This window comes from Miscanthus floridulus, chromosome 13 (genome assembly GCF_019320115.1).
Source record: "Miscanthus floridulus cultivar M001 chromosome 13, ASM1932011v1, whole genome shotgun sequence".
Lineage (NCBI taxonomy): Eukaryota > Viridiplantae > Streptophyta > Magnoliopsida > Poales > Poaceae > Miscanthus > Miscanthus floridulus.
Genome location: NC_089592.1, coordinates 16,094,501 through 16,104,915, shown reverse-complemented (window position 1 = coordinate 16,104,915; position 10,415 = coordinate 16,094,501). Strand labels below are relative to the sequence as shown.

At 46.2% G+C, this 10,415-nt stretch overlaps 1 pseudogene; it reads left to right on the top strand.

The window, feature by feature from the left end:
- Positions 1–3,773: 3,773 nt before the first annotated feature.
- Positions 3,774–9,140, top strand: LOC136501794 (uncharacterized; annotated as a pseudogene).
- Positions 9,141–10,415: the final 1,275 nt, after the last annotated feature.

The following is a 10,415-nucleotide window of genomic DNA, read 5'->3' as shown; positions in this document are numbered from 1 at the left end:
AGCATCGTGGATGGCTATGTCAGGCATGGCCACATCAGGCATGGCTACATCGTCATCATTTTCCTGCGAAACATTTACACCAACCTCGCCATGCATAGTCCATACACTACCGAAAACATCAATTTTGTTGAGTGTTTTTATGTTTGCTGAGTGTATTCCCTCGGGCACTCGGCGAACAAGTTCTTTGCTGAGTGCTGTGCTAAAAACACTCGGCAAAAAAAACACTCGGCAAAGAGGATGTTTGCCGAGTGTCAAAAAAACACTCGGCAAGAGGGGGTTTGCCGAGTTTTTTTTTGCACTCGGCAAAGAAATAAAATCTTTTTTTCTAGGAAAGAAGGAGAAGAAAAATATGAAAAAAAACTTTGCCGAGCGCCCAGATCTAGGACACTTGGCAAAGGGAAAATCCTATTTAATTCCCCGACGCGTGCCCCTCCCCTCCCCCTTCTTCTTCTCCCGCGTCCGCCCCCTCCCTCCCTCCCCTCCTCCCTTTCCGGCGCCGGCGCGCCCCTCCCCTCCCTCTCCGGCACGCCCCCAGCCTCCCTCCCCTCCTTCCTCTCCGGCGCAGGCGCGCCACTCCCCTCCTTCTCCGCCGCGCCCCCCTCCCCTCCCTATCTGGCTCGGCCCCGCCCTCCCCTCACTAGATCTGGCGCCTCCCTCTCCCGGCCCTCCTTCCTCTCCCAGATCCGGCGGCGCCTACCCCCTCCCGGCCCTCCCTCTCCTGGATCCAGTGGTGCTGCCCCCCTCCCGGCCCTTCCTTTCCCGGATCCGGCGGCGCCGCCCCCCTCCCGGCCCTCCCTCTCCCAGATCCAGCAGTGCCGCCCCCCTCCCGGCCCTCCCTCTCCAGATCCAGCAGCAACGGGCGTGGTGGTGGTGGCGGGCGTGGCTGTTGCAGTGGCCTGGGTGAGGCGACGGCCTGGGCGTGGTGGTGGCACGGCGTGGTGGCGGCGCGGCGAGCGGGAGAAGAAGACGGCGACTTGGTTTTTTTTATTTTTTCTGAAAACTTGTTTGCCGATTGTTTTTTTGGATACTCAGCAAAGTCTTTGCCGAGTGCCCAACAAAAAACACTCGGCAAAGTTAGTTTGCCGGTAGAATTTTTGCCGTGTGGCCACTCGGCAAAGGGTTTGCCCACACGGCAAAGCTCCCGTTCCCCGTTGTGATATCGTATAGTTTGGCATGAACCCACGGGTAATCAAGTGCATTCGTACATACTCAATTTGAGTCCATTTTCTTTGATTCATGCAATCTTTGCATGGGCAGAAGACAGGGTTCCCATTCCCAGCACAGGCTTTGGCATTAGCGATAAACTGGCTGACAACATGCATATACCGCTTGTCTGTTCGGGACAGATACATCCACTCTCGATCCATCTCTGCACAAAAAAAATATTGAGACAGTAATTACAGAGAAATTAATAAGAAGTCGAGCTTCATGAACAACAATTGTAGCTCGAAAGTACCATTTATTCTACACTTATTTAATTTAGTCACCCCATTTTTTGAAAACATTATTGTACACTAATTATTGAAAAATTGAAATTAGTAGCCCTGGCCATATAAATTAAAAATTGTAACCCCATAAAAAACAATTATTGCATAATAATGAAGAACAATTATTCTACTCGATGCCACATAAAAATGGAGACACTAATTTAAAAAAAAGACTAAAATTGGAGACATGACCATGAAAAAACAATGTAGCTCCAAACAATGTGTTGGTAGGTGACACATGGATTAATTTGCTCACCAAAATTGTAAAAAAATCTACTCTACTATTATCAAGAACTAATTATAGCATCACATACTAACAATGATCTTGACCACCATGTAATTGGCTAGGATTTTAAATGTGTTCAAAGACACTAACCTTTTGGATGATGGATTCACCACAATTTGCTTGGAAGCCTTGCACAAAGTCCAATTGGAATAGTGCTCTCTAGAATGGAGAAAGAACTAGAATGAGAATCAAGCAATGTAGCCATCAAAACAACGCTAATTAAGCAACAAAATTAAAGGAGTGGATGCTTGTTACTAACCTTAAAGCAAAACGATCAAGCCATTCTTCAAAATCCAAGAGCTCGCTTCATGGTGAAGAGTAGCCACAACAATAGAGGGAAGGGCCCAAACACACGCCTCTGTACTCGGGATGGAAGAAGAGGACGGCGCCAGCTTTTTTATACTGCCATTTAATCACCGTCTGTTCTTGGCTAGATCCGACAGTGATAACACCAAATCACTGTTGGTTCTTGGCAAGAACCGGCAGTGATAAGTGGCCGCCAACTCACTGCCGGTGCAAGCCACAGACCGGCAGTGATAGTGATGTGGTCCTTCACTGTCGGTTTTAGCCCGGCCCCAATCATTTTCTCATTTTCAAGCTCAGAACCGGCAGTGAAGGTACATCACTGCCGGTTCTCACAAATCCGGCAGTGATGAGGCCGACAATGATGTCCAAATCTATAGTAGTGACAAACCCGCGGGTTTAATTAGTTTGTGGGTTGGAATGGGTTTCGTTGAACTATAAAAATATGGGGTGAGGTGGGTTGAAGAAGAGAGTTAATTTATTATGGGTTGGATTTTAACCCATTAGCAGGCATACATTCAATAGAATGCCAGTAAATGACCTTCCACTGACGTGGCATTTTGTTTTCCAACTATAATTGCTCGCAGATAAAAGAAGTAAAGATTAGGCCGGTTGGCAATACTCACAATGGTTGTGGCGTCGTCGAGGAGCTTCATCATGCAGAGGGGCGGCAAAGCTGAATGGCAGTGCTCCCTGATTCCAGCCGGTTGCTTGGTCAGGATCCTGGTGCTTTCAAGTAGCCACTATCTACTCCCCCTATGGCAGTCATTCTATTTGGTTGAGCAGTAGTACCGAGATTGTTGGTTAATGGGAAGCGGGCGAATTTATCTTTGGCCAGTGTTTTCATATATTTATTGTGAGTTTGTAAATAAGGGTCAAAGCCCAGTGCACAAAAGGGGAAGCTTCAGCTGGATGCTATGCTCTACTTTGTTGTGAAACCTAGCAGGTGCAGAGTTGGGACTTGAATAGCACATTGTAAAGGCCTTGTCATGGTTGCTTTGGTACCCACTTTATTTATGTAGAATGCACCAGCAAAAATCTAGCACGGTACCCTCTTTATCAAGCCTACTGATGGTCAAGCTTGGTAAAGCAAGATTAAGGCAATGGAACGTGACTGACCATTATGTGCATCTCTGCCATGCTGATTTGCTGAGCATAGTGAGTGGTACTTGTTACTTTATTAGTCTTGCACGGTACCCTCTCACGTTCTAAATTATAGGTTATTTTTGCTTTATCTTCGGTGAAACTTTTAATTTGACTAAATTTATAAAAAAAATATACCAATATCATCTATAATAACAAATTAGTTTTTCCTTAAATTCTCCATGAGTATGTTTATATTGTGCATTTTTTTGAGTTTGTAGATCTAATGTATATTTTCCCTAAAATAAAAATATGGTCAATGTTAGAAAATTTTGACTCTGAGACAAAGGTGAAGTGAACTGTATAATAGGATTTAAAAAGTACAGACATGAATGAGCCCGTAACTCGGGCAAACCAATTGTACCGTGATGAAGCCACGTTTGAGCTATGGCACAAATTAAAGGGGTCATCTGTGCAAGCTATTTGAGTTTGCTCTTTGCAGGACGTACGACTGTCGGTTCCATCTTTATTCTTTGGCTCCAGCCCCAAGCAAAGAGCACCCGGCCGCATGTATCTTTTTTCTTGATGCCAATGCCAAAAGTTACAAGCTTATCTAGAGAAGCAACGGAACGGGGAGCTAATCGCAGGCAGCTCGATCCCCCCTCGCATAGTACTACCTCTCCTCTGTCCGCTACCTCTTGCTGATCAGCACACACCTAAGACTCAGGCAGCACCACCGTTTCTTGCATTGTGTTCTCCGATCGCAGCTCAGGATATTTTTATATACATACAGTGTAGCTAGTTGCCAAGGTACTAACAACTTCTATGCTTCTTGATTCCATATTGTTGTTACTACTCGGCACATGTTTTTTTCCTCTTTGTCTCATTCTATATATATGCAGCTAGGTGCCTGCATGCATGTGTTCACACCGGACGCATGTATAATTAGCTTTATTTTGTTCTTGTGGATTAGGGATTGGAGATCCATCTGGAAGCGATGGAGTAGATATGGGCTACAAAAATACCTCTGGAGCTTCTTCAGTTTGCTAATCTTTCCTATATATACAGACTCGTCATGCCGCCGGAAAAATACGAGGTATGCCCCCCTCCCCCATTGAAGATATAGACCGTGTACTTTTGGGAACATACACCAGTATAATGACTAATTTTGTTATCAGTGGCTTTTGCAATTACTCTCAAAATAGGAGTACGTGGACAAATGAGACATACCTCTGTTTGGATCACAAGGCTAAAAATTAGCCTATCTTGTGATAATAATAAGCTAAATATTGGCTAACTATAGGCTAATAAGGACTGATAAGTTCCAACCATCAATTAGTCCTCATGAGCTCTTATTAGCCTAAATTTAGCCCATATTTAGTCCTTCTATTTCCTTCTAACTGTTAGTCCCTAGATGAAACAGACCTATTCATAATTTTGTATTCTACGTACTACAACATTTATTTCTGTTGTATTATATAATAGCCCTTCAGTCTTGTGGTTCAAATTCAGTCGGGGCTGGCGGTCCTCAAGTCCTCAACTCCCCACGCCCTTTCTCCATCCATTCTTTCCTCTCTCTCTCTCTCTCTCTCTCTCTCTCTCTCGCTCTCTCGTGATCTCGTCTCACTCCAAGCTCTAGATCAAGTACGACAGCTAGCAGCCACGACCAGGGCAGCTCTAGATCAGTTTATCAATGGTATATCCCCCACCCCCAACACCACAAACACCCACCCACTCCATTGGAAATATAGAGTGTGTACTTTGGGAACATAAACCTGTATAATCACAACTAGTTATATTATTAATGATTTTGTTTTTGCAATAATCACTGTCAAAAAATGAGTGGAGATATAAGAAACATACCTAGTATATATCTGTAAATTTGTATTCTACTCTAAGTACTGTAGCATTTATTTTTGCTATATGTAATAATGTAAATAAATAGCACCTCACGTGGCATCTCTCGTCCAAATTCAGTCGTGGGCTACATGTCCTCAACTTCCCACGCCCTTTCCCCATCCATTATTCCCCCCCCCCCCCTCTCTCTCTCTCTCTCTCTTCTCACTCCAAGCTCTAGATAAGTACGGGCAGCAACGCGGTGGAATGCAGCTGGATCAGCACGGAGGGGGACCGGATCCCCGCCATCATGGGCCAAAGCTGTGATATGCTGCAGCCGGCCGGTTTGGCTGAGCGGATCGTGCGCTGTAGCGTCGATAGAAGACGGTGCCAATGGCAGCGCTTAGGGCCGTGATGGTGGTCACCACCATCGCCCTACGTGGCGGTACAGCGTTGGTGGCCCCATGCGGCGGGCAGGAGCTCGGCGAGTGCCGGCGGCAGCCATGTGAGACAAGGGTGGCGAGCAGTACCCGTATTCTAAGTAACTTACTTGAATTCTATTTGATTTGGAGTCGGAACTGATAAGATTAGCCGTCCTAGAAAATAAAACACCTTGATTAATTCTTAATACCTTGTGCACAAATATTTTTCATCACCGATGCAATAAATAACTAAAGATATTTTAGTTCATTTGCTTTTGAGCACATGTTAAGTTCCAACCAAAGAAAAAAGAAGAAGAAAAAGGAAGATACTCTGCTGCTCATGCTAGTCATTGTGTTTGTCGCGTGAGAGTGACGTTAACTAGTTAATTGTTGGCTTCAAACAAAAAATACAGGATATTTCGGCGGTCGATGTCAAGACGGCAGTACAAGAAATATCTCCTTACTTAGAGGACACAAGCAACGATGCACCTCAGGTCATCTACTTCGACGGATGGGTTGGACTGGGCGCTTCTGCGGTGCTTAGAGCTATTGCAGAGCAGCCTCCACCATCTTTACGAGAGAAATTCGACAGGATCATCCACATTGACTGTTCGATGTGTAAGAGCCGAAGAGCATTGCAAAGGGTGATCGCAGACGAGCTCAAGCTCACTCAACAGGTAGTGGCCATTGACGCGCAAGACGAGGAGGACGATTTCAGTGGGGTAGACCAAGGCTCCAGAGATGAGATTAGAGACATAACAGGAGTGATAGGTCGATACCTAGTACAGTACAGATGTTTAGTTATCTTTCACAATGGAAGTGATGGCATGGTTGACTTGACTAGCTGTGGCATACCAATGTTCGAATTTTTAGGTACTAAGGTATTGTGGACCTTCAGAGGACGGCTTCGCCTCAATGACAAAATTTATGAAAACGTAGATGCTTCACACCTTTTTCTTTTTGCTGACCCTGGCCGTAACAGCAATTGGAATGCATACCTTGCAGAAGATGCTAGAGAAATCGCTTTGCACATGCATAAGCTTGGCCTTGGTGTTACACCTAAAATAGCCACAGAGTGTTGCTTGTACCTATTGTCATTGAATAAACAAGGTAAGAAGATGATTGACTACAACTGGGCAACCCATGCTTCCTGCTACTGGGTTTGCGATGGGATCATAGGAGGAGGACAGGACAACCAGACATGGGAGGTTGCTCACGCTCTGCAGCAGCATATAAGACTAGAAGACTACTCATCCAATGCAGAGCTTATGGGGTCTGTGGAAAGCGGTTCCTCGAAACAATGGATTTCTATTACTGAATCATATTTCAAAGAGGTTCCTCCAGAGGCAACAACCCTGTTCTATGGATCCAAAAAGTCAAGTCCACAAGCAGTATCACTACCTAGTGACAAGTTCCATAAAGCAAATCAACTCCGGGTGCTGAAGTTATCTGGATGTACCTTCAGCTTTTCATCACCTCCATTCCATTGCTGCCACAACTTAAGATTCCTTGGACTGGATAGATGCATGGATGGACTACAACATGGGGAGGAGGAGGAGGAGAAAACAGGTGAACCAGCGGTGGAAATTTTTCAGCGGCTATGGGTGCTAGATGTATGCCACACGGATTGGCCATTGGCTTTCCCCCCAGAAACAGAAGAGCAAGTGGTGGCTACAGACATTAGAGAGGTTCATATAACCAACGGAAGGATTTGGACCAGCAACCTTGCATGGAGACGCCTGCCGAACCTTCACAAGCTCCAAGTAGTTGAGCCCACAAACCCTTGGGAGACAGAAAGAAGAGATGAATTCATGACTATGGTGAATCTGGAGCTCCTTGACCTATCTGGGAACAGCACCATACAAGTCTTGCCGAGCCTTTCGGGTGCAACAAGCCTCAAGACACTGATTCTAGATGGTTGTGTTGGGTTGGAGCATGTTGGCCCTCAACAACTCCCTCCATCACTTGAACCATTCTCATTGAATACCGCAGGAGCAGGCAATAAGGATCACAAGAAGAAGAAGACTGTTGAAATATCTTACATCAGCTTGGCTGGGTGTGTAAGATTAGCAAACTTTATACTGCATGGGTCACTGCCAAACCTTGAGGAGCTGGACCTCTCGCACACAGCAATCAAAATCCTTGACCTTGGAGAGGTGGTTGAAGTAAAAAATCTTCAGCGGCTCTTCTTGATGGGATGCGGACAGCTCCGCTCAATTTCTTGGCCCAAAACCAAAATGTACAAACTAAGGCTGTTGTGCATTGACACTCGAGCAAGAGGAGGAGAGGTGGACAACAGAAAACCAGCATGGTCACGTGATTGTTCTTTGATGGTCTACCAGCAGGACGAAGTAAAGGAGTATTGTCATGCATCTGTTGCCGTTGCAGACATGAGGTTCCTTCAGTCCTTGCTGTTTCTTCGGACATGGGCACCCATTCGATGTGATAAGTGGAATCTCTGCTTGTCATCTACCAGCGAAGATGATGGAAGAGGCTGCCACAAGGAAAAGATGGGCGGTCATTATAGCACTGGACAGCTAGCTGCTGCTCTGTCTCTGCCCAAGTCATTAACCTACCATGACATCAGCATTGAACAGATATGTGCAAAGATCGATTGGCGAGGGAATTAGTGACGTCACCGACAAGTCCAGCACGCGGGCAAGGGATGCAATACGCGAAGTGATGGACAGTGCGCAGTCGTTGCACGTGCACGACAGTTCTTCCATCACCAGTGTTGCCCCTGAACACACTTTTGAGACAATAATGAATGGGCCTGAGGGCCCAATAATGAATGGGCTCAAGTGGTGCTGCGTGGAGAGATGCCCCAAGTTGGATACTGTCTTCGCCACTAGCTATTACTGGAGATGCTTTTCTAATTTGGAAATCTTTTGGGCGGCTCATCTCTTGATGGCCCGTTCTATTTGGAGCAGACCAAGAAATCCAAGGTTGGATGCAAGTGATTTATCGTTTACACAACTGCGGGCTATTCATCTGCACTTCTGCCCGAGGCTCAGATATGTCCTCCCGATGGCTTCGAACAATACCTTATCCAAGGTGCTGGAGACTCTCCACATACACTGCTGCGGTGATCTCAAGCAGGTCTTCCTCGTGGAGCAAGAGTTCCTAGAGAAAATAGCGGCCAGACATGAAAAAGGCATGCTGGGATTCCCAAACCTCAAGAGCCTATACCTGTATGATCTCATCAGTTTGCAACAGATCTGTGAGGCAAAGATGTTTGCTCCCAAGCTCGAGACCATCTATATCAGAGGCTGCTGGGGCCTGAGGCGTCTCCCGGCCACTGACAGTCGCCGCCGTGAAGATGGCCGCCCTGTGGCCGTGGACTGCGAGAAGGATTGGTGGGATAAGCTGGAGTGGGATGGGATGGAGTCTGGCCACCACCCCTCCCTCTTCCAGCCGAGCCATTCCAAGTACTACAAGAGGCGTCACCTGAGGAGCACGGTTCTCCGCTGAGCTAGCCGACGTGATCACCTACTTGCTGCTAGCTTCCTTCTTCTCCTGGTACGTACACGCATGATCAAGCATCTTCCTCCCCTTAATTATTTGTAGTAATTTATTTCAAGTTAATTTTGTTTCATGTTCTGTGTGTGCTGATGTTGGATTGGATCCTTCTCTGTAGATTCATCTGGTGTTGGATCGACGGGATGACGACGACAGTGCTTTCTCTGCCACTGGGTATGCTTCCATATATAGCAATAGCAGTACTGATGCTGCTGTGGTCAATCAAGTTGCTTGCCAAGTCTTCGGTGTGTTTTCTCTCAAGACAAGAATGAAAATAATTTGGTCTCTGATGCTAGCTACCTACTTGGATTTGCATCAACCAAGTTGGTGTGTGTGTGTGCAGTGTGCAGTGTGCTTGATACCGGTATGTGTGAATTCGTGTGTATCCCTCTTGAGAGAGAGGCCGACTGATGTATCCTCCTTTGCTTTGGTTTGGGTTGACTGGTTATGTGTGCGCACGTGTGCACTCGAAAACTGAAATAAGAGGCTGGGTTTGATGCCTCCACAGAACCAAACCCCATGGTGTGCAAGTGTTGGTTTTCAGTTTCATTGACTGTATTGGACACAATGTATCACTACTGGATTCAGGTTCTTTGCCGAGTGCCTGAGGCACTCGGCAAAGGCTATATTGCACTCGGCAAAGCCTTTGCCGAGTGCGGCACTCGGCAAAGCACACACGGCAAAAAATTGATCGGCAAAGCACTCTTTGCCGAGTGTATTTTATCGGGCACTCGGCAAAGGCTTTGCCGAGTGCCCCGGAAACACTCGGCAAAGGCTTTGCCGAGTGCCCCGGAAACACTCGGCAAAGAAAAGCGACCGTAACGGCGCCGGTTCCGTTGACGGTCACTTTGCCGAGTGTCAACCCTGCCGGCACTCGGCAAAGATTTTTTTAAATTTTTTTTAAAACTTTCTTTGCCGAGTGCCAACACGTGAGGCACTCGGCAAAGAGCTTTTATTTTTTTTTTGAGAATTTTCTTTGCCGAGTGCCAACCCTCCATGCACTCGGCAAAACTTTTTTTTTTTAAATTCTTTGCCGAGCGCCAACCCCGGAGGCACTCGGCAAAGAGCTTTTATTTTTTTTTTGAAAATTTTCTTTGCCGAGTGCCAAACCTCCAGGCACTCGGCAAAGATTTTTTATTTTTTTAAAAAAAATTATTTGCCGAGCGTCAACCCGGAAGGCACTCGGCAAAGAGCTTTTATTTTTTTTGGAAATTTTCTTTGCCGAGTGCCACCACTCCAGGCACTCGGCAAAGAATTTTTTTTTTAAACTCTTTGCCGAGTGCCAACACAGCAGTCACTCGGCAAAGTTTAAATTTTTTTTTTTAAATTTCTTTGCCGAGTGTTATAGTCACAGCACTCGGCAAAGCTGGAAAATATGTTTTCTGGTCGCCCATTTTGCCAGCTTTGCCGAGTGTTGTGACCATTGCGCTCGGCAAAGGGGTCCTTTGCCGAGTGCAACACTCGGCAAAGTGACCCAAA